At 48.5% G+C, this 22,543-nt stretch overlaps 14 non-coding genes across 14 annotated transcripts; all 14 read left to right on the forward strand.

Annotated features, from left to right (window-relative positions):
* The first annotated feature begins 90 nt into the window (after nucleotides 1–90).
* Nucleotides 91–162, forward strand: trnaq-cug (transfer RNA glutamine (anticodon CUG)). The gene has a single exon. It is a non-coding gene; the product is annotated as a tRNA-Gln (tRNA).
* Nucleotides 163–410: 248 nt separating this feature from the next.
* trnaq-uug (transfer RNA glutamine (anticodon UUG)) lies at nucleotides 411–482 on the forward strand. The gene has a single exon. It is a non-coding gene; the product is annotated as a tRNA-Gln (tRNA).
* Nucleotides 483–1,690: 1,208 nt separating this feature from the next.
* On the forward strand, nucleotides 1,691–1,762 carry trnaq-cug (transfer RNA glutamine (anticodon CUG)). Its single transcript has one exon. It is a non-coding gene; the product is annotated as a tRNA-Gln (tRNA).
* A 248-nt stretch (nucleotides 1,763–2,010) lies between these two features.
* Nucleotides 2,011–2,082, forward strand: trnaq-uug (transfer RNA glutamine (anticodon UUG)). The gene has a single exon. It is a non-coding gene; the product is annotated as a tRNA-Gln (tRNA).
* Nucleotides 2,083–3,290: 1,208 nt separating this feature from the next.
* trnaq-cug (transfer RNA glutamine (anticodon CUG)) lies at nucleotides 3,291–3,362 on the forward strand. Its single transcript has one exon. It is a non-coding gene; the product is annotated as a tRNA-Gln (tRNA).
* Nucleotides 3,363–3,610: 248 nt separating this feature from the next.
* Nucleotides 3,611–3,682, forward strand: trnaq-uug (transfer RNA glutamine (anticodon UUG)). The gene has a single exon. It is a non-coding gene; the product is annotated as a tRNA-Gln (tRNA).
* A 1,208-nt stretch (nucleotides 3,683–4,890) lies between these two features.
* trnaq-cug (transfer RNA glutamine (anticodon CUG)) lies at nucleotides 4,891–4,962 on the forward strand. The gene has a single exon. It is a non-coding gene; the product is annotated as a tRNA-Gln (tRNA).
* A 248-nt stretch (nucleotides 4,963–5,210) lies between these two features.
* Nucleotides 5,211–5,282, forward strand: trnaq-uug (transfer RNA glutamine (anticodon UUG)). The gene has a single exon. It is a non-coding gene; the product is annotated as a tRNA-Gln (tRNA).
* Nucleotides 5,283–6,490: 1,208 nt separating this feature from the next.
* trnaq-cug (transfer RNA glutamine (anticodon CUG)) lies at nucleotides 6,491–6,562 on the forward strand. The gene has a single exon. It is a non-coding gene; the product is annotated as a tRNA-Gln (tRNA).
* Nucleotides 6,563–6,810: 248 nt separating this feature from the next.
* On the forward strand, nucleotides 6,811–6,882 carry trnaq-uug (transfer RNA glutamine (anticodon UUG)). The gene has a single exon. It is a non-coding gene; the product is annotated as a tRNA-Gln (tRNA).
* Nucleotides 6,883–8,091: 1,209 nt separating this feature from the next.
* Nucleotides 8,092–8,163, forward strand: trnaq-cug (transfer RNA glutamine (anticodon CUG)). The gene has a single exon. It is a non-coding gene; the product is annotated as a tRNA-Gln (tRNA).
* Nucleotides 8,164–8,411: 248 nt separating this feature from the next.
* Nucleotides 8,412–8,483, forward strand: trnaq-uug (transfer RNA glutamine (anticodon UUG)). Its single transcript has one exon. It is a non-coding gene; the product is annotated as a tRNA-Gln (tRNA).
* Nucleotides 8,484–9,691: 1,208 nt separating this feature from the next.
* Nucleotides 9,692–9,763, forward strand: trnaq-cug (transfer RNA glutamine (anticodon CUG)). The gene has a single exon. It is a non-coding gene; the product is annotated as a tRNA-Gln (tRNA).
* Nucleotides 9,764–10,011: 248 nt separating this feature from the next.
* Nucleotides 10,012–10,083, forward strand: trnaq-uug (transfer RNA glutamine (anticodon UUG)). The gene has a single exon. It is a non-coding gene; the product is annotated as a tRNA-Gln (tRNA).
* Nucleotides 10,084–22,543: the final 12,460 nt, after the last annotated feature.

Consider the following 22,543-nt stretch of genomic DNA (forward strand, 5'->3'; position numbering starts at 1 on the left):
TGCCGTCGTGATCCTTGTCGTTGCTGTTTCCACGCTTGACGAAGGAGGCAAACATCCTTGAGCAGTGATTCGGCGGCGCTGCCATCTAGGGGTTCCATGGTGTAATGGTGAGCACTCTGGACTCTGAATCCAGCGATCCGAGTTCAAATCTCGGTGGAGCCTTTTCGCTGGCAGCGTGAGCGATCGTCTTTGACAAAACTGCCGGTTTCGCAAATTCTTGCACCCATGATGGATGTGGGCTGGTTTGCGACACTCCCCGGCGTCAAGCGCGCGAGCTACTTTTGCTCTACCCTGTACCACCCAAGTATTCCCTGCCACGGGCGCAGCAGCAAGAGACCAGATTCTGAGAGCGTTGCTGCAAGTGTGAATGCAGGACAGCTCAGGCCTGGCCTAAAGCAGGCCGCCCTGCTGGTTCCGTGGTGTAACGGTTAGCACTCTGGACTTTGAATCCAGCGACCCGAGTTCGAATCTCGGCGGAACCTCGACTCGTTTCGTCCCGTCCCTTGTTTAAATTGGGACGTGCGAGTGAAATCTGCCTACGGGCCAATTGTAAGAGCCGCCCTTTTCGCACCTTTGAGTCAGATCTCGTCACATTTCTGCCAGAACGGCGAGCGCAGAATGATCCCGATGCCGAGGTGGAGTCTTAAGCTCGTCACTGGTGCCTGCTTTTGCTCTCTCCTGAACCACGGATGTGTTTTCTTCGAAGGACACAGCATTGAGAGACAAGCTGCCGTCAAGCGGTGTTGTTTTTGGAGCTCCTCTCTGCGTTCCCCAGACAGCTGGTGAAAAGGTGACAGCAATTGGAACGAGGCGCATGCTGGAGAGGTGCTCTTTTCTTGAATTTGATTCAACGATTCACACTTTCCCAAACAATTCACAGTAACAGCTGGACATAGAGAAACAGCAATTTTACGAGGGAGAGGAGCAGCAAAGCCAGGCCCCAAGCCTTACCATTCAACCAGTTTTCAGGGAAATCAGGAACCTCAAATCCCAGTTTCAATCACTACAAAACGGTAACAACGACATTTGCACACACAAGACAGTCCAGCGACATAAAAAACAGTGCATACAATACAGACTCCCGGAGAGCCAGGGACACGTGCTCTTGAACACGATCCGTCTGAGATCTCACTTTGCTTAAAAGCATTGCTCAGCGCAGCGCCGTCACAGCCATGGCCGCCGATCAGGGAGACAAACAGCAGCGGCGCTGTTCGAATAGGCAGCTGTAGTGCAGATGCGCGACTTGTCCGACAGCTGTACTGAGCAGGAAGGTAAACTGTGAGGTGCGAAAGCGGAAGCCAAAGTGAAATGCCGGAAAGGCGATTGTCCAGCAGCTTGAAAGTTTGCCAGTGAGAGAGATTAGCGAGCAGTAGCCCGGCTCAGAGTTGCTCATGGCCAACAGCAGCCCCGCTCCCGCTGAGAAACTAGGTTTCGTGGACAGGTTGGCAGATCTGGCACGGCCCGAGCTGCTTCCGAAAACTTCGGCAAAGTGGATTTCGGAGGCGCGGGCCACCGGCCTTACAGGGCAGCAGGCCGTGACAGCGTGGTTGCACTTGAGCAAGACCGAGTGCACGAGCTGCTGGATCAGCAGATCCACAGTTGCCGTCGTGATCCTTGTCGTTGCTGTTTCCACGCTTGACGAAGGAGGCAAACATCCTTGAGCAGTGATTCGGCGGCGCTGCCATCTAGGGGTTCCATGGTGTAATGGTGAGCACTCTGGACTCTGAATCCAGCGATCCGAGTTCAAATCTCGGTGGAGCCTTTTCGCTGGCAGCGTGAGCGATCGTCTTTGACAAAACTGCCGGTTTCGCAAATTCTTGCACCCATGATGGATGTGGGCTGGTTTGCGACACTCCCCGGCGTCAAGCGCGCGAGCTACTTTTGCTCTACCCTGTACCACCCAAGTATTCCCTGCCACGGGCGCAGCAGCAAGAGACCAGATTCTGAGAGCGTTGCTGCAAGTGTGAATGCAGGACAGCTCAGGCCTGGCCTAAAGCAGGCCGCCCTGCTGGTTCCGTGGTGTAACGGTTAGCACTCTGGACTTTGAATCCAGCGACCCGAGTTCGAATCTCGGCGGAACCTCGACTCGTTTCGTCCCGTCCCTTGTTTAAATTGGGACGTGCGAGTGAAATCTGCCTACGGGCCAATTGTAAGAGCCGCCCTTTTCGCACCTTTGAGTCAGATCTCGTCACATTTCTGCCAGAACGGCGAGCGCAGAATGATCCCGATGCCGAGGTGGAGTCTTAAGCTCGTCACTGGTGCCTGCTTTTGCTCTCTCCTGAACCACGGATGTGTTTTCTTCGAAGGACACAGCATTGAGAGACAAGCTGCCGTCAAGCGGTGTTGTTTTTGGAGCTCCTCTCTGCGTTCCCCAGACAGCTGGTGAAAAGGTGACAGCAATTGGAACGAGGCGCATGCTGGAGAGGTGCTCTTTTCTTGAATTTGATTCAACGATTCACACTTTCCCAAACAATTCACAGTAACAGCTGGACATAGAGAAACAGCAATTTTACGAGGGAGAGGAGCAGCAAAGCCAGGCCCCAAGCCTTACCATTCAACCAGTTTTCAGGGAAATCAGGAACCTCAAATCCCAGTTTCAATCACTACAAAACGGTAACAACGACATTTGCACACACAAGACAGTCCAGCGACATAAAAAACAGTGCATACAATACAGACTCCCGGAGAGCCAGGGACACGTGCTCTTGAACACGATCCGTCTGAGATCTCACTTTGCTTAAAAGCATTGCTCAGCGCAGCGCCGTCACAGCCATGGCCGCCGATCAGGGAGACAAACAGCAGCGGCGCTGTTCGAATAGGCAGCTGTAGTGCAGATGCGCGACTTGTCCGACAGCTGTACTGAGCAGGAAGGTAAACTGTGAGGTGCGAAAGCGGAAGCCAAAGTGAAATGCCGGAAAGGCGATTGTCCAGCAGCTTGAAAGTTTGCCAGTGAGAGAGATTAGCGAGCAGTAGCCCGGCTCAGAGTTGCTCATGGCCAACAGCAGCCCCGCTCCCGCTGAGAAACTAGGTTTCGTGGACAGGTTGGCAGATCTGGCACGGCCCGAGCTGCTTCCGAAAACTTCGGCAAAGTGGATTTCGGAGGCGCGGGCCACCGGCCTTACAGGGCAGCAGGCCGTGACAGCGTGGTTGCACTTGAGCAAGACCGAGTGCACGAGCTGCTGGATCAGCAGATCCACAGTTGCCGTCGTGATCCTTGTCGTTGCTGTTTCCACGCTTGACGAAGGAGGCAAACATCCTTGAGCAGTGATTCGGCGGCGCTGCCATCTAGGGGTTCCATGGTGTAATGGTGAGCACTCTGGACTCTGAATCCAGCGATCCGAGTTCAAATCTCGGTGGAGCCTTTTCGCTGGCAGCGTGAGCGATCGTCTTTGACAAAACTGCCGGTTTCGCAAATTCTTGCACCCATGATGGATGTGGGCTGGTTTGCGACACTCCCCGGCGTCAAGCGCGCGAGCTACTTTTGCTCTACCCTGTACCACCCAAGTATTCCCTGCCACGGGCGCAGCAGCAAGAGACCAGATTCTGAGAGCGTTGCTGCAAGTGTGAATGCAGGACAGCTCAGGCCTGGCCTAAAGCAGGCCGCCCTGCTGGTTCCGTGGTGTAACGGTTAGCACTCTGGACTTTGAATCCAGCGATCCGAGTTCGAATCTCGGCGGAACCTCGACTCGTTTCGTCCCGTCCCTTGTTTAAATTGGGACGTGCGAGTGAAATCTGCCTACGGGCCAATTGTAAGAGCCGCCCTTTTCGCACCTTTGAGTCAGATCTCGTCACATTTCTGCCAGAACGGCGAGCGCAGAATGATCCCGATGCCGAGGTGGAGTCTTAAGCTCGTCACTGGTGCCTGCTTTTGCTCTCTCCTGAACCACGGATGTGTTTTCTTCGAAGGACACAGCATTGAGAGACAAGCTGCCGTCAAGCGGTGTTGTTTTTGGAGCTCCTCTCTGCGTTCCCCAGACAGCTGGTGAAAAGGTGACAGCAATTGGAACGAGGCGCATGCTGGAGAGGTGCTCTTTTCTTGAATTTGATTCAACGATTCACACTTTCCCAAACAATTCACAGTAACAGCTGGACATAGAGAAACAGCAATTTTACGAGGGAGAGGAGCAGCAAAGCCAGGCCCCAAGCCTTACCATTCAACCAGTTTTCAGGGAAATCAGGAACCTCAAATCCCAGTTTCAATCACTACAAAACGGTAACAACGACATTTGCACACACAAGACAGTCCAGCGACATAAAAAACAGTGCATACAATACAGACTCCCGGAGAGCCAGGGACACGTGCTCTTGAACACGATCCGTCTGAGATCTCACTTTGCTTAAAAGCATTGCTCAGCGCAGCGCCGTCACAGCCATGGCCGCCGATCAGGGAGACAAACAGCAGCGGCGCTGTTCGAATAGGCAGCTGTAGTGCAGATGCGCGACTTGTCCGACAGCTGTACTGAGCAGGAAGGTAAACTGTGAGGTGCGAAAGCGGAAGCCAAAGTGAAATGCCGGAAAGGCGATTGTCCAGCAGCTTGAAAGTTTGCCAGTGAGAGAGATTAGCGAGCAGTAGCCCGGCTCAGAGTTGCTCATGGCCAACAGCAGCCCCGCTCCCGCTGAGAAACTAGGTTTCGTGGACAGGTTGGCAGATCTGGCACGGCCCGAGCTGCTTCCGAAAACTTCGGCAAAGTGGATTTCGGAGGCGCGGGCCACCGGCCTTACAGGGCAGCAGGCCGTGACAGCGTGGTTGCACTTGAGCAAGACCGAGTGCACGAGCTGCTGGATCAGCAGATCCACAGTTGCCGTCGTGATCCTTGTCGTTGCTGTTTCCACGCTTGACGAAGGAGGCAAACATCCTTGAGCAGTGATTCGGCGGCGCTGCCATCTAGGGGTTCCATGGTGTAATGGTGAGCACTCTGGACTCTGAATCCAGCGATCCGAGTTCAAATCTCGGTGGAGCCTTTTCGCTGGCAGCGTGAGCGATCGTCTTTGACAAAACTGCCGGTTTCGCAAATTCTTGCACCCATGATGGATGTGGGCTGGTTTGCGACACTCCCCGGCGTCAAGCGCGCGAGCTACTTTTGCTCTACCCTGTACCACCCAAGTATTCCCTGCCACGGGCGCAGCAGCAAGAGACCAGATTCTGAGAGCGTTGCTGCAAGTGTGAATGCAGGACAGCTCAGGCCTGGCCTAAAGCAGGCCGCCCTGCTGGTTCCGTGGTGTAACGGTTAGCACTCTGGACTTTGAATCCAGCGATCCGAGTTCGAATCTCGGCGGAACCTCGACTCGTTTCGTCCCGTCCCTTGTTTAAATTGGGACGTGCGAGTGAAATCTGCCTACGGGCCAATTGTAAGAGCCGCCCTTTTCGCACCTTTGAGTCAGATCTCGTCACATTTCTGCCAGAACGGCGAGCGCAGAATGATCCCGATGCCGAGGTGGAGTCTTAAGCTCGTCACTGGTGCCTGCTTTTGCTCTCTCCTGAACCACGGATGTGTTTTCTTCGAAGGACACAGCATTGAGAGACAAGCTGCCGTCAAGCGGTGTTGTTTTTGGAGCTCCTCTCTGCGTTCCCCAGACAGCTGGTGAAAAGGTGACAGCAATTGGAACGAGGCGCATGCTGGAGAGGTGCTCTTTTCTTGAATTTGATTCAACGATTCACACTTTCCCAAACAATTCACAGTAACAGCTGGACATAGAGAAACAGCAATTTTACGAGGGAGAGGAGCAGCAAAGCCAGGCCCCAAGCCTTACCATTCAACCAGTTTTCAGGGAAATCAGGAACCTCAAATCCCAGTTTCAATCACTACAAAACGGTAACAACGACATTTGCACACACAAGACAGTCCAGCGACATAAAAAACAGTGCATACAATACAGACTCCCGGAGAGCCAGGGACACGTGCTCTTGAACACGATCCGTCTGAGATCTCACTTTGCTTAAAAGCATTGCTCAGCGCAGCGCCGTCACAGCCATGGCCGCCGATCAGGGAGACAAACAGCAGCGGCGCTGTTCGAATAGGCAGCTGTAGTGCAGATGCGCGACTTGTCCGACAGCTGTACTGAGCAGGAAGGTAAACTGTGAGGTGCGAAAGCGGAAGCCAAAGTGAAATGCCGGAAAGGCGATTGTCCAGCAGCTTGAAAGTTTGCCAGTGAGAGAGATTAGCGAGCAGTAGCCCGGCTCAGAGTTGCTCATGGCCAACAGCAGCCCCGCTCCCGCTGAGAAACTAGGTTTCGTGGACAGGTTGGCAGATCTGGCACGGCCCGAGCTGCTTCCGAAAACTTCGGCAAAGTGGATTTCGGAGGCGCGGGCCACCGGCCTTACAGGGCAGCAGGCCGTGACAGCGTGGTTGCACTTGAGCAAGACCGAGTGCACGAGCTGCTGGATCAGCAGATCCACAGTTGCCGTCGTGATCCTTGTCGTTGCTGTTTCCACGCTTGACGAAGGAGGCAAACATCCTTGAGCAGTGATTCGGCGGCGCTGCCATCTAGGGGTTCCATGGTGTAATGGTGAGCACTCTGGACTCTGAATCCAGCGATCCGAGTTCAAATCTCGGTGGAGCCTTTTCGCTGGCAGCGTGAGCGATCGTCTTTGACAAAACTGCCGGTTTCGCAAATTCTTGCACCCATGATGGATGTGGGCTGGTTTGCGACACTCCCCGGCGTCAAGCGCGCGAGCTACTTTTGCTCTACCCTGTACCACCCAAGTATTCCCTGCCACGGGCGCAGCAGCAAGAGACCAGATTCTGAGAGCGTTGCTGCAAGTGTGAATGCAGGACAGCTCAGGCCTGGCCTAAAGCAGGCCGCCCTGCTGGTTCCGTGGTGTAACGGTTAGCACTCTGGACTTTGAATCCAGCGATCTGAGTTCGAATCTCGGCGGAACCTCGACTCGTTTCGTCCCGTCCCTTGTTTAAATTGGGACGTGCGAGTGAAATCTGCCTACGGGCCAATTGTAAGAGCCGCCCTTTTCGCACCTTTGAGTCAGATCTCGTCACATTTCTGCCAGAACGGCGAGCGCAGAATGATCCCGATGCCGAGGTGGAGTCTTAAGCTCGTCACTGGTGCCTGCTTTTGCTCTCTCCTGAACCACGGATGTGTTTTCTTCGAAGGACACAGCATTGAGAGACAAGCTGCCGTCAAGCGGTGTTGTTTTTGGAGCTCCTCTCTGCGTTCCCCAGACAGCTGGTGAAAAGGTGACAGCAATTGGAACGAGGCGCATGCTGGAGAGGTGCTCTTTTCTTGAATTTGATTCAACGATTCACACTTTCCCAAACAATTCACAGTAACAGCTGGACATAGAGAAACAGCAATTTTACGAGGGAGAGGAGCAGCAAAGCCAGGCCCCCAAGCCTTACCATTCAACCAGTTTTCAGGGAAATCAGGAACCTCAAATCCCAGTTTCAATCACTACAAAACGGTAACAACGACATTTGCACACACAAGACAGTCCAGCGACATAAAAAACAGTGCATACAATACAGACTCCCGGAGAGCCAGGGACACGTGCTCTTGAACACGATCCGTCTGAGATCTCACTTTGCTTAAAAGCATTGCTCAACGCAACGCCGTCACAGCCATGGCCGCCGATCAGGGAGACAAACAGCAGCGGCGCTGTTCGAATAGGCAGCTGTAGTGCAGATGCGCGACTTGTCCGACAGCTGTACTGAGCAGGAAGGTAAACTGTGAGGTGCGAAAGCGGAAGCCAAAGTGAAATGCCGGAAAGGCGATTGTCCAGCAGCTTGAAAGTTTGCCAGTGAGAGAGATTAGCGAGCAGTAGCCCGGCTCAGAGTTGCTCATGGCCAACAGCAGCCCCGCTCCCGCTGAGAAACTAGGTTTCGTGGACAGGTTGGCAGATCTGGCACGGCCCGAGCTGCTTCCGAAAACTTCGGCAAAGTGGATTTCGGAGGCGCGGGCCACCGGCCTTACAGGGCAGCAGGCCGTGACAGCGTGGTTGCACTTGAGCAAGACCGAGTGCACGAGCTGCTGGATCAGCAGATCCACAGTTGCCGTCGTGATCCTTGTCGTTGCTGTTTCCACGCTTGACGAAGGAGGCAAACATCCTTGAGCAGTGATTCGGCGGTGCTGCCATCTAGGGGTTCCATGGTGTAATGGTGAGCACTCTGGACTCTGAATCCAGCGATCCGAGTTCAAATCTCGGCGGAGCCTTTTCGCTGGCAGCGTGAGCGATCGTCTTTGACAAAACTGCCGGTTTCGCAAATTCTTGCACCCATGATGGATGTGGGCTGGTTTGCGACACTCCCCGGCGTCAAGCGCGCGAGCTACTTTTGCTCTACCCTGTACCACCCAAGTATTCCCTGCCACGGGCGCAGCAGCAAGAGACCAGATTCTGAGAGCGTTGCTGCAAGTGTGAATGCAGGACAGCTCAGGCCTGGCCTAAAGCAGGCCGCCCTGCTGGTTCCGTGGTGTAACGGTTAGCACTCTGGACTTTGAATCCAGCGATCCGAGTTCGAATCTCGGCGGAACCTCGACTCGTTTCGTCCCGTCCCTTGTTTAAATTGGGACGTGCGAGTGAAATCTGCCTACGGGCCAATTGTAAGAGCCGCCCTTTTCGCACCTTTGAGTCAGATCTCGTCACATTTCTGCCAGAACGGCGAGCGCAGAATGATCCCGATGCCGAGGTGGAGTCTTAAGCTCGTCACTGGTGCCTGCTTTTGCTCTCTCCTGAACCACGGATGTGTTTTCTTCGAAGGACACAGCATTGAGAGACAAGCTGCCGTCAAGCGGTGTTGTTTTTGGAGCTCCTCTCTGCGTTCCCCAGACAGCTGGTGAAAAGGTGACAGCAATTGGAACGAGGCGCATGCTGGAGAGGTGCTCTTTTCTTGAATTTGATTCAACGATTCACACTTTCCCAAACAATTCACAGTAACAGCTGGACATAGAGAAACAGCAATTTTACGGGGGAGAGGAGCAGCAAAGCCAGGCCCCAAGCCTTACCATTCAACCAGTTTTCAGGGAAATCAGGAACCTCAAATCCCAGTTTCAATCACTACAAAACGGTAACAACGACATTTGCACACACAAGACAGTCCAGCGACATAAAAAACAGTGCATACAATACAGACTCCCGGAGAGCCAGGGACACGTGCTCTTGAACACGATCCGTCTGAGATCTCACTTTGCTTAAAAGCATTGCTCAGCGCAGCGCCGTCACAGCCATGGCCGCCGATCAGGGAGACAAACAGCAGCGGCGCTGTTCGAATAGGCAGCTGTAGTGCAGATGCGCGACTTGTCCGACAGCTGTACTGAGCAGGAAGGTAAACTGTGAGGTGCGAAAGCGGAAGCCAAAGTGAAATGCCGGAAAGGCGATTGTCCAGCAGCTTGAAAGTTTGCCAGTGAGAGAGATTAGCGAGCAGTAGCCCGGCTCAGAGTTGCTCATGGCCAACAGCAGCCCCGCTCCCGCTGAGAAACTAGGTTTCGTGGACAGGTTGGCAGATCTGGCACGGCCCGAGCTGCTTCCGAAAACTTCGGCAAAGTGGATTTCGGAGGCGCGGGCCACCGGCCTTACAGGGCAGCAGGCCGTGACAGCGTGGTTGCACTTGAGCAAGACCGAGTGCACGAGCTGCTGGATCAGCAGATCCACAGTTGCCGTCGTGATCCTTGTCGTTGCTGTTTCCACGCTTGACGAAGGAGGCAAACATCCTTGAGCAGTGATTCGGCGGCGCTGCCATCTAGGGGTTCCATGGTGTAATGGTGAGCACTCTGGACTCTGAATCCAGCGATCCGAGTTCAAATCTCGGTGGAGACTTTTCGCTGGCAGCGTGAGCGATCGTCTTTGACAAAACTGCCGGTTTCGCAAATTCTTGCACCCATGATGGATGTGGGCTGGTTTGCGACACTCCCCGGCGTCAAGCGCGCGAGCTACTTTTGCTCTACCCTGTACCACCCAAGTATTCCCTGCCACGGGCGCAGCAGCAAGAGACCAGATTCTGAGAGCGTTGCTGCAAGTGTGAATGCAGGACAGCTCAGGCCTGGCCTAAAGCAGGCCGCCCTGCTGGTTCCGTGGTGTAACGGTTAGCACTCTGGACTTTGAATCCAGCGATCCGAGTTCGAATCTCGGCGGAACCTCGACTCGTTTCGTCCCGTCCCTTGTTTAAATTGGGACGTGCGAGTGAAATCTGCCTACGGGCCAATTGTAAGAGCCGCCCTTTTCGCACCTTTGAGTCAGATCTCGTCACATTTCTGCCAGAACGGCGAGCGCAGAATGATCCCGATGCCGAGGTGGAGTCTTAAGCTCGTCACTGGTGCCTGCTTTTGCTCTCTCCTGAACCACGGATGTGTTTTCTTCGAAGGACACAGCATTGAGAGACAAGCTGCCGTCAAGCGGTGTTGTTTTTGGAGCTCCTCTCTGCGTTCCCCAGACAGCTGGTGAAAAGGTGACAGCAATTGGAACGAGGCGCATGCTGGAGAGGTGCTCTTTTCTTGAATTTGATTCAACGATTCACACTTTCCCAAACAATTCACAGTAACAGCTGGACATAGAGAAACAGCAATTTTACGGGGGAGAGGAGCAGCAAAGCCAGGCCCCAAGCCTTACCATTCAACCAGTTTTCAGGGAAATCAGGAACCTCAAATCCAGTTTCAATCACTACAAAACGGTAACAACGACATTTGCACACACAAGACAGTCCAGCGACATAAAAAACAGTGCATACAATACAGACTCCCGGAGAGCCAGGGACACGTGCTCTTGAACACGATCCGTCTGAGATCTCACTTTGCTTAAAAGCATTGCTCAGCGCAGCGCCGTCACAGCCATGGCCGCCGATCAGGGAGACAAACAGCAGCGGCGCTGTTCGAATAGGCAGCTGTAGTGCAGATGCGCGACTTGTCCGACAGCTGTACTGAGCAGGAAGGTAAACTGTGAGGTGCGAAAGCGGAAGCCAAAGTGAAATGCCGGAAAGGCGATTGTCCAGCAGCTTGAAAGTTTGCCAGTGAGAGAGATTAGCGAGCAGTAGCCCGGCTCAGAGTTGCTCATGGCCAACAGCAGCCCTGCTCCCGCTGAGAAACTAGGTTTCGTGGACATGTTGGCATATCCGGCATGGCCCGAGCTGCTTCCGAAAACTTCGGCAAAGTGGATTTCGGAGGCGCGGGCCACCGGCCTTACAGGGCAGCAGGCCGAGACAGCGTGGTTGCACTTGAGGAAGACCGAGTGCACAAGCTGCTGGATCAGCAGATCCACAGTTGCCGTCGTGATCCTTGTCGTTGCTGTTTCCACGCTTGACGAAGGAGGCAAACCCCCTTGAGCAGTGATTCTGTACTATCGTCAAGCGGTGTTGTGTTTGGTGCTCCTCTCTGTGTTCCACACACAGCTGGCAAAAAGGTGACAGGAATTGGAATGAGACACATGCTGGACAGGTGCTCTTAAACACAATCGTCTGAGATCTCACTTTTCTTAAAAGCATTGCTCGTTTCATTGCTGACATAGTAATGGCCACTCATAGGAAAGGTAGAAGACGGAATGAAGTCCGAGTAGGAGAAGCTTGGATGTCTGGCTGGTTTTGAATTGTTTAATTTATTTTGAACCTTAATCCGGGATTTCATCGGTGTAACATTGTGGAAGGGGATGGTAAAATATAGCTTAGATGAAGGAATTGTAAATAGGTATTCATTAATTATTCACTGTTAATCGTTAAGTAATAATGTTGTTAATTTTTTTCTTTAAATCATTCTTGGCCTCTCAATGTTTCACAAATTACTGCACAGTTTACAATTTTTTTCTGTGTTGCTGGTTGAAGTTAAGCAGGTGTGTTTTCCCCTTGTAACAGCTTGGGGGCTCATCTGGGATTTGCATTGGTTCAGACCTATGTGAATAGATTTTGGGATACAAAAAGTCCCATCAGATTTAATAGGTTAGTATCCTAGATCTTTAAATAAAATGTAGGTGGGGCAATTTGTTTAATTTCACTAAGTTGTGGTTGATTAAATTGGAAATGAGAGAAATAGCTCTTCGACTTGCTAAAGAGGTTCTAGGATTTGAAGGTAATTCTCAAATTTGCTAAGAAAGTTTCGAAGTAAAAAGGCCATACCTTTCGAATTAGCAAATAAGTTAGATTTCAGTGGGAATTACTCAAACACTTAGGTGTGTCAGAAAAACAGACAAGTTCAGTAAGAGGTAGAAAAACTCAAATTCTAATTGAGGAAAATGGAATTAGAAGATAAACAAAGAGAGAGACAGAAAGAGAAAGTGAGAGAGAAGGTTCTTGGCTGAGCAAAGAGAGAGAAGAAAGGGAGAGAGAAAGAGACGGGAGAGGGAGGTAAAAGAAAGAGAGAATGTTCTTAGCTGAGCAAAAAGAGAGAATTTGAACTTGAGAAGTTGCGACTTAGTCAGCAATGTCAAGGCAACAGGATGAAGATTTAAAGAGAAGGAAGTGATACATACGAAACTCTGCCACATTTTGATGAGAAATATATTGAAGTCTTCTTTGTTTCATTTGAAAAATTAGCTGGATAGATGGAGTGGTTTGAGGATTTATGGGCAATGCTAGTTCAGACTAAACTGGCAGTCAGAGGTAGTGAGGTATTTGCCACACTGCCCAGATGAGGGGGTCAAGAGATTCTGAAGAGGTTAAACAGGCTATTTTAAGTGCTTATGAATTGGTACCAGAAGCATACAGAGAGCAGTTCAGAAACACAAAGAAGGAACCAGGTCAAACTTATGTTGAGTTCAAAAGAATTAAACATAGTCATTTTGATTGATGGATGCATGCTTTGAAAATAGATAAGACTATTGAAGCGCTATGAGAGATTATTCTGCTGGAGGACTTTAAAAACTCACTTCGCGAGATGGTAAGAATTCATGTGGAGGAACAGAAATTTCAGGAATCAGAAGGGCAGCAGAATTAGCAGATGAATACACAGATGAATTCCCTCTAGTGTGGAAACAGGCCATTTGGTCCAACCCTCTGAAGAGTAACCCACCCAGACCCATTTCCCCACATTTACCCCGCACTCCTGCACCTGACACTATGCGCAATTTATCTTGGCCAATTCACCCTGACCTACATATCTTTGTACGATGAGAGGAAACCGGAGCACCTGGAGGAAACCCATGCAGACATGGACAGAACGTGCAAATTCCAGACAGTCGCCCCGAGTCTAGAATCAAAGCTGCGTCCCTGGTGCTCAGTGCTAACCACTGAGCCACCGTGCCACCCTATTGGTACATAGGACATGCTTCCGGCCAGAATATCACCCTGTGAGGGATAGAAGTTGGCAGAAGGGGAGATCTTACACTACGAAACCAAGAGTAGAGTGCACCAGTAAGAATTTACCACAGGATAAAAAGGAAGCCCAAGAAGGTGGAAAGGAGGCGAAAGGCCTCAGGAGTTTTCACTGTAATGGAATGGGAACAAAAAAAAATTACAGTGCTGGTGGTTTTAGAAGGGCACTGTGGGAAAAGATGTGGTAAAAGAAGCTAAATGAGTGGCATTAGTGAAGGTAGGAAAGGAGACTCCCAAGAAGAGCTGAGGAGCTTCAGGACAGTTCACAGCATAGGCAGGGGCTGGGTATGGGGTCAATACATGGTCTTTACAAAGAATTCACATCTGTGGGTAAAGTTTACTCAGAAAGAACAGGGGAGAAGGACAAGAACTTAAAATTTTGAGAGATACAGGATCTAACCAGACACTGATAGTAAAGGATGAGAGAATATGCACTCTTTTTGATCTGTTAGCTGAAGGTGTGATCCTTTGTGGGATAGATGGGCAGAAATTTAGCGTTTCCCTATGTAAGATCATGTTGGAGTGCCAACTCAAGCCTGAGTAAGTTACAGTGGGAGTGATTGACAGAGTGGCAGTTCCAGGAATTCATTTTGTTCTTGGGAATGATTTGGCAGGATCCAAGGTAGGAGTGACACCCCTTATTGTGGAGAAGCCCAAGGGAGACCAAGAAACTGAGGAATTGAAGCAGAAATATCCTGGTATTTTCCCAGACAGTGTAGTAACCAGATCCCACTGTCATGAAGTGAAAACTAAAGAGAAAGGTGAAGGAGTTGAGGTTCAGTTGGTGCATGTCCTGTTTGGCATAATAGTGCAAGAAAAACCTGAACAGACTGAGGGTCAGACAGAAATGTTTAGTCCTGAAAGGCCAAGAGACTTGCAACAGCAAGACAAGTTGACAGAAGATATATATGTGGATGCGTAGTCTGAAAAGGAGGCAGAGAATATTCCAGAGCGTTATTATCTGAAAGATAGAATCCTCAGATGGAAATGGAGACTACGGCAAGTTAGTGCAAAGGAGAATTAGGCCAAAGTGCACCTGATTGTGACTGTGTAGTATACAGACAGGAGGTGTTACAGGTAGCGTTACCTATAGGAGGTTACGTCGGAGTACAAAAGACTCAGGCTAGGGAACAAAAACATTTTTTATTGGCCTGGAATGCACAAGGATGTGGTTAACTTTTGCCCTACGATTCATACATGCCAAATTGTAGGTAAGCCACAGGCGGTAATAAAACCAGCACCTTTGTTTCCAATTTCTGTATGAGAAGAACCTTTCACACGAGTTATCATTGACTGTGTGGGTCCCTTCCTGAGAATTAAAAGAGGGAACCAGTACTTGTTAACCATAATGGATGTGTCTACCAGATCTCCGGAGGCAATTCCATTACAGAGCATCAAGCTCTGGGTGGTAGAGGAGTTGGTAGATTTCTTCACTTGGTATGGGCTACCCAGAGAGATTCAGTCAGACCAAGAGTCAAGTTTTCCTGCTAGGCTGTTCAAGGAGGTTATGAATAGCTAAGATATATAGTACTTTAAATCCAGTCCGTGTCATCCTGAATCCCAGGGAGCTTTAAAAAGGTGGCATCAGACCCGGAAGACCATGTTAAGAGTGTACTGTCAGGATTACCCTAATGATTGGGATGAAGGTATCCCATTCGTATTGTTTGCCATTAGAGATGTCCAAATGAACCTACTCACTTCACTCCTTTTGTGTTTATATTCGGTCATGAAGTGAGAGACTCTTTGAAATTAATTAAAGAGAAATTGACAGGACCAAAGTTGGAGATTTCACACTTAGATTACTAAGTATTGGAGGTGAGGGAGAGACTAAATCGAGTAGGTGAGTTGGCTACAGAGCACCTAAAGAAGGCACGGCGTAGAATGAAGCAGGTGGCGGATTAAAAACTCTTAGAGACTCGGACATTTTCCCGAGGGGATGATATTTAGTACTGTTACCAATGATAGGTGTTCCCTTCAAGCCAGGTTTAGTGGTCCAGATCAAATTGAGAAACTTGACCTATGTCGTAAGCATGTGAGATAGGAAAAAAAGGAATTGGGTATGTCATGTGAACCTCTTGAAACCATATTATCCTAGACAGAAAGAATTGGAGAAACATTGTTAGTTACTGCCCTGCAGAGTGAGGAACCAAATCCAGATGGCGTGGATTTTGATGTGCTTCAAAATAGATTAAAAAATGAAGAAGTCCTTGAGGAATTGGATAGGTTAGTAAGGATCTGTCTCAGGAACATAGAACACACTTCAAAGATTTGTTACTGCAGTATAAGGACATATGTAAGAAATCGATGGAGAGGACTAATACTGTTGTACATGAAGTAGACATAGGGAATACTGCTCCGATAAAACAACACCCCTAATCCTCTCAAAGCCAGACAGGCCCAGATGGAGGTGGAGGCCATGCTCGATGAGGACATCATCAAACCAAGCCAGAGCAAGTAGAGTTTGCTGATTGTCTTAACGATTCTCCATGGATTATCCGAAGATCAACGCCGTTACAAAATCGGACTCATGGACAATTCCTAGATTGGAGGACTGTATCGAAAAAGTCGGACAAGCCAGTTACCTCACCAAGTTGGGACTTAATGTGTGGTTACTGGCAGGTACCTTTATCAGAGATGGCAAAAGAAATTTCTGCATTTATAACCCCAAATGAGCTATATCAGTTTAAAGTAATGCCCTATGGAATGAAGAACACACCCGGCACATTCCAAAGACTCCTGAACAGAGTTGTGGCTGGGTTAACAAACTGTGCAGTCTGTTTGGACTATGTAACAATATTTAGTGAATCCTGGAATGATCACATGGTACAGGTGGCAGAGCTCTTTGAACAATTACGAGAAGCAAAACGGGTGATAAACTTAAATAAAACTGAACTCACTAAAACAGAGGTGATGTCCTTGGGACATAACATGTCATGGAAGGTTGACTCCATGGAACACAAAGACGAAAACAATCAAGGAATTTCCACAACCAACCTCGAAGAAAGAGGTGCTCCGATTTTTAGGACTCAGCGGATTCTATCAGAAGTTTGTTCCAAATTTCAGCAGTGTAGTGGCATCATTAACCAATTTGCTGAAGAAGAACACAAAGTTTTGGTGGACAGAACAATGCCAGGAGGCATCCAACCATTTGAAAGCAGTCTTAATGCACCAAACCAGTTTTAGCTACATCAAACTTTTCAAAACCTTTTAAAGTCACCATCGATGCTAGTGATTTAGGAGTTGGAGTTGTACTCCTCCAGGAAGATGAGGATGGGATTAAACTGCCAGTTGGTTACTTTTCGAAGAAGATCAATATCCACCAGAGGAAATATTCCACAATCCAAAAAGAATTATTGAGTTCGGTACAGACCTTACAACATTTTAATGTGTATGTCATGAACAATGTACCTGAGATGGTGGTGGACATGGATCATGGCACGGTGGCTCAGTGGTGAGCACTGCTGCCTCACAGCACCAGGGACCTCGGTTTGATTCCCACTTGTGTAGAGTTTGCACATTCTCCCCATGTCTGCATGGGTTTCCTCTGGGTGCTCTGGTTTCCTCCCACAAGCCAAAGATGTGCAGGTCAGGTGAATTGGCCATGCTAAATTGCCCACAGTGTTAGGTGTGTTAGTCAGGGGTGAATATAGGGTAGGGGAACATGTTTGGGTGGGTTACTCTTCAGAGGGGCAGTGTGGACTTGTTGGGCCGAAGGGTCTGTTTCCATACTATAGAGAATCTAATCATAATCTGCTTACATTCTTAGAACGCTTTAAAGACAAGAATATGAGACTATTTTATTGCAGTCTTACGTTACAGACTTTTAATTTAAAAATCATACATGTTGCAGGTCATAAGAATGTAATCGAGGTGCATTATCGCGGATTTAACTGATAAAGTTCAGATGAGATTTGAATTTATTTAATGTTATGATATGGAAGGAAGCTAAGGTGAACTTATATTAAAGTTATCTGTATGTTAGGGTAATGTGTAAATAAAAAGAAGAAAAAAATGAAGCCATCTTTTCATTATGATGATTCATTTTTTCTTAAGGGGGGAGGTGGTATGAAGATGTGGGTGTACTGTACGTTTAAGAAAGTTATTAGCTAGTAGAACTTCTTGACAGCACCAAATGTTCTGAAAACAAAAGATAATGTTACTCTTTGGTCAAACAATCGATTTGCTGGTTGCTTAAAGATAAAACAAAATTCGCATTCGACCAATCTGTTTAAATTATACCCCAAAATACCAACCTCCAATCAAGTTGGAATTGAGTATATTGACAATCTTAAAAGCCAATGACACAATTCAATGCTTTGGGGGTATACATTGAACAGTTGAACAGTTGAGAGGAAAACTGCCAAGCCACCAGTATGTAGAGACTGCCAAAGAATAGCTCTCATAAGGTACCTTGATCGATCAGTGACCTGTGAAACAGAAATCCCTAAGAAGAAGAAAGAGAAGACCAAGGAAGAGAAGATGTGACATCTGAAAGCTTGAATTTTTGGTAAACCTTAGTTGGGGGGTTTTATCAGACTAGCATTATTGAAGGGGAAGGTAAAAGATAGGTTAGACAAAGGAGTTGTAAATATTGAATTGAATTTCTTGTCAGGATTCTGAAAGGGGAGTGTGAGCAACCAGAAATCGTGGTACACAATGGCATCAATTATATAGCCAGGAAAGGGAATGAGGTTCTGAAAAGTGACTACAGAGAGCAAGGATGGAAGCTGAAGAGCAGGACGAGTAGAGTAGTGCTCTCAGGTTTGCTACCAGTGCCACGAGATAGTGAGGTGAGGAACAGTCAGCGAGCGCAACTTAACAGATGGCTGCGAGGCTGGTGCAAGAGGGAGGGCTTCAGATACTTTGACCATTGGGATGCCTCCTGGGGAAGGTGGGACCTGTACATGAAGGACAGGTTGCACCTGATCTGGAGGGGCACAAACGTCCTGGGTGGGAGATTTGCTTGTGTGCTCGGGAGGGTTTAAACTAATTTGGCAGGTGGGGGGGGAACTAGAGCTACACATCTGAGAGGGGGGTAGTTCTGGACGGGGCAGTGACTGGGGGTAGTGAATCTATCAGGAAGGTTTTTCATGTGATGAAACAAAGGGATTGCTTAAATTGTGTGTGCTTTAACGCAAGGAGTGTCAGAAATAAGAGTGATTAACTTACAACATAAATCAGTACTTGGGGCTATGCTGTTGTGGCCATAATGGATACGTGGGTTTCACAGGGGCAGAACGGTTGCTAGATGTTCCAGGATTTAGAACTTTTAAAAAGAACAGGGAGGGTGGGAAAGAGGAGGGGGTGTAGCATTGCTAATTAGAGAGTGCATCACAGCTACAGAAACAAAGGTTGTTGAGGAAGGTTTGTCTACTGAGTCAGTATGGGTGGATGTTAGGAACAGCAAGGGAGCAGCCACCTCATTGGGGGTTTTCTACAGACCTCCCCGATAGCAGTGGGGAAATCAAAGAACTCATAGGCTGGCGGATTTTGGAAAAATGCAGATGTAGTAGGATTGCTGTTATGGGTGACTTCAACTTTCCCAATATTGACTGGAACCTCCTTAATACAAATGGTTTGGATGGAGCTGTTTTTGTCAGGTGTGTTCAGGAGGGTGTTGTTACTCAGTATGGAGACAGGCCGATGCGGGAGAGGCCATTTTGTATTTGGTGAGCAAGGACAGGTGTCAGATCTCATGGTGGGAGACATTTTGGTGACAGTGACCATAACTGCCTCACATTTACCCATGGAGAGTGAAAGGAGCAGTTACCATGGGAAAATATTTAATTGGGGAAAAGGAAATTATGACACTATCAGACAGGAGTTGGAAAGTACAGATTGGGAGCAATTTCCCCACAGAGAGGGCACAACAGACTTGTGGAGATTGTTTGAGGAACAGTTGTTGCGTGTGATGCATAAATTTGTTCCTCTGAGACAGGCAAGAAGGGGTAAGATTAAGGAGCCTTGGATAATGAGAACAGAGGAGCTTCTCATCAAAAGGAAGAAGGCAGCTTACATAAGGTGCAGGAAGCAAGGATTCCACCCTTGCTTTCAAGAATTACAGACTTGCTAGAAAGGAGCACAGAAATGGACTGAGAAGGGGCATGAAAAAGGCTTGGTGGAAGGATTAGGGAGAATTCAAAGGCATCTTACTCAGACATGAGGAATAAGAGAATGATTAGGAAGAAGGTAGGGCCGGTCAGGGATAACACAGGGAACTTGTGCATGGAGTCTAAGCAGATTAGTGGGTGGCACAGTGGTTAGCACTGCTGCCTCACAGCACCTGAGACCCAGGTTCAATTCCTGACTCAGGTGACAGACTGTGTGGAGTTTGCATGTTCTCCTTGTGGGTTTCCTCCCACAGTCCAAAGATGTGTGGGCCATGCAAAATTGCCCGTAGTGTTAGGTTAGGGGTATGGGTGGTTGCGCTTCGGCAGGTCGGTGTGGACTTGTTGGGCCGAAGGGCTGTTTCCACACGGTAAGTAATCTAATCTAAAAAGATAAGGGGGGGACCCTAAATGAGTTTTTTGTTTCGGTTTTCACTAAGGAAAGGGACCTTGTTGTGAATGAGAACTTTGAGGAGCTGGGGAATAGGTTTGAACAGATCAAGATTGAAGAAGTTATGTGCTGGAAACTTTGGCAAATATTAAGATCCAGGCCAGACCAGGTTTATCCTCGGTTGCTCCGGGAAGCGAGAAAGGAGGTTGCTAAGCTGCTGGCTTTGCTTCCTCTCTCCTCAGAAGTCATACCAGAGGATTGGAGGGAGGTGAATGTTGTTCCACTTTTCAAGACGGGTAATAGGAAAATTTCTGGCAATTACAGACCAGTCAGTCTTACCTCTGTGGTTAGCAAAGTTTTGAAAGAATTCTGAGGGATAGGATTTATGAGTATTTGGAAAAGCATAGCGTGATTAAAGGCAGTCAGCGTGGCTTTGTGAGGGGCAGGTCAGGCCTCACAAACCTTATAGCATTTTTTGAGGAGGTGACGTGACAGTTTGACAAAGGTCAGGAGTGGATGTTGTGTAAATGGACTACAGCAAGGCATTTGATAAGGTTCCCCATGGTAGGCTCATTCATAAAGTCAGGAGGTATGGGATACATGGAGATTTGGCTATCTGGATTCAGAATTGATTGGTTGACAGAAGGCAGAGAGTGGTTGTAGATGGAAAGTATTCTGCCTGGAGGTCAGTGGCGATTGGTGTCCCACAGGGCTCTGTTCTTGCACCTCTCCTCTTTGTAGTTTTTATAAATGACTTGGTTGAGGAGGTTGAGTGGTGGTTAGTAAATTTGCCAATGACATAAAGTTTGGAGGTACCGCTGATAGAATAGAGGCCTACTGCAGACTGTAGCGCGACATGGACAGATGCAGAACAGGGCTGAGAAATGGCAGATGGAGTTGAACCTAGATAAATGAGAAGTGATACATTTGGAAGGTCGAACTTGAATGCTGAATATAGGATTAAAGACAAGATTCATGGCAGTGTGATGGAACAGCAGGATCTTGGTGTTCAAGTGCACAGACCCTCAAATTTGCCTGCCAAGTGGATAGTGTTGTTAAGAAAGCATATGGTGTTTTGGCTTTCATTAACGGGGGATTAAGAGCCGCAAGGTTTGCTGCAGCTCTACAAAACCCTGGTCAGACCACACTTGGAATATTGTGTCCAGTTCTGGTCGCCCTATTATAGGAAAGATATGGAGGCTTTGGAGATGGTGCAAAGAAGGTTTACTAGGATGCTGCCTGGACTGGAAGGCTTATCTTATAAAGAAAGTTTGACTAACCTCACAGTGCCAGAGACCCGGTTCACTTCCTGCCTCAGGCAACTGTCTGTGTAGAGTTTGCACATTCTACCCCATGTCTGCGTGGGTGTTCCGGTTTCCACCCACAATCTAAAAATGTGCAGGTTAGGTGAATAGGCCATGCTAAATTGCCTGTAGTGTTAGGTGAAGAGGTAAATGTAGGGGAATGAGTCTGGCTGGGTTTCTCTTCGGAGGGTCGGTGTGGACTTGTTGTGGGCCGAAGGGTCTGTTTCCACACTGTAAGCAATCTAATCAAAGCTCAGACTTTTCTCTGTGGAGAGATGGAGAAAGAGAGGTGATCTGAGCGAGGTATACAATGCAATGAGAGGCATGGATAGAGTCGATAGTCAGAGACCTTTCCCCAGAGCAGGCTTGATTCGCATGAGGGGTCATAGTTTTAAGATATTAGGAGGAAGTACAGGGGAGACGTCAGAGGTATGTTCTTTACAAAGAGTTGTGAACGCACAGAAAGTGCTGTCAGCGGTGGGGATGGAAGCAGAGTCATTAGGGACATTTAAGCGACTGCTGGAATGCACAGGGATAGCAGTGAGTTGAGGGATGCGTAGATTAGATTATTTTATTTTAGGTTAGGAATAATCCTTGGCACAACATCGTTGACCGAAGGGCCTGTTCTGTGCTGTACTCTTCTATGTTCTATTAAGCTCTTTACCTGTGGCTGCTTTTGTTCTCGCCTGAACCACGGATGTGTTTCCATCAAAGGACACACTAGAGACAAAATTGTGGCAAAAATACTTGTTGGATTTGACCATTGGGATTCTGAGATGTCTCAAACCAACAAATTTTCCTTCTATCTCTTTTTCCTGAAACCCATCTCATCACAGTGCATGAGGTAGAAATGCACTGGAATTCCATTTCATTGCAAATAAAGCAGTCCTACCTTCTCAAACTCTCCCTCACCAGAGGTATGGGGACCCTTAGGTAATCCACCACCGGTCAGCTCCCGCTGCTTCATGAGAGAGCCTCCTTTGATCCTCTGCATCTATGGTGATTTAGCATCATTTAAACACTGATAAATTAACACCAGAGCTGGTGGATTTTATTACCATTACCTTTTTGATTTCAGTGGCTGGGTTGACAACCATAAGAATATTGAGACGATATTGAGGAATTCGTTTGTGTGTGGGGGAGTGGATCTGTTGTGATCTCCAGGATATGCACAATATTTCTGCAGGATTGTTGGCAACACCACCTGGGGCATTTTGTGGCGTTTCTTCATCTGTTATTTAAATATTCCGGAAGGACGGAACAGGATAAACAGGAACTCTACCTTCCTGACACCTGCCTTTTCTGATTAAAAATCTGTCTGTTGCAGCTTTGAATGTTCTGAATCATCCCAGCCTGACTGCAAGAAGCAGGGCAGGTGATGAGATTCCTGATGAAGGGCTTTCCCCTGTAATGTTGATCTTCCTGCTCCTCAGATGCTACCTGACCTGCTGTGCTTTTCTAGCACCACACTCTTGACTCTGTTCTCTAGCCTGATTCCCGCCT

The sequence above is a fragment of the Hemiscyllium ocellatum genome, chromosome 44, assembly GCF_020745735.1.
Source record: "Hemiscyllium ocellatum isolate sHemOce1 chromosome 44, sHemOce1.pat.X.cur, whole genome shotgun sequence".
In the NCBI taxonomy this organism is placed as follows: Eukaryota; Metazoa; Chordata; class Chondrichthyes; order Orectolobiformes; family Hemiscylliidae; genus Hemiscyllium; species Hemiscyllium ocellatum.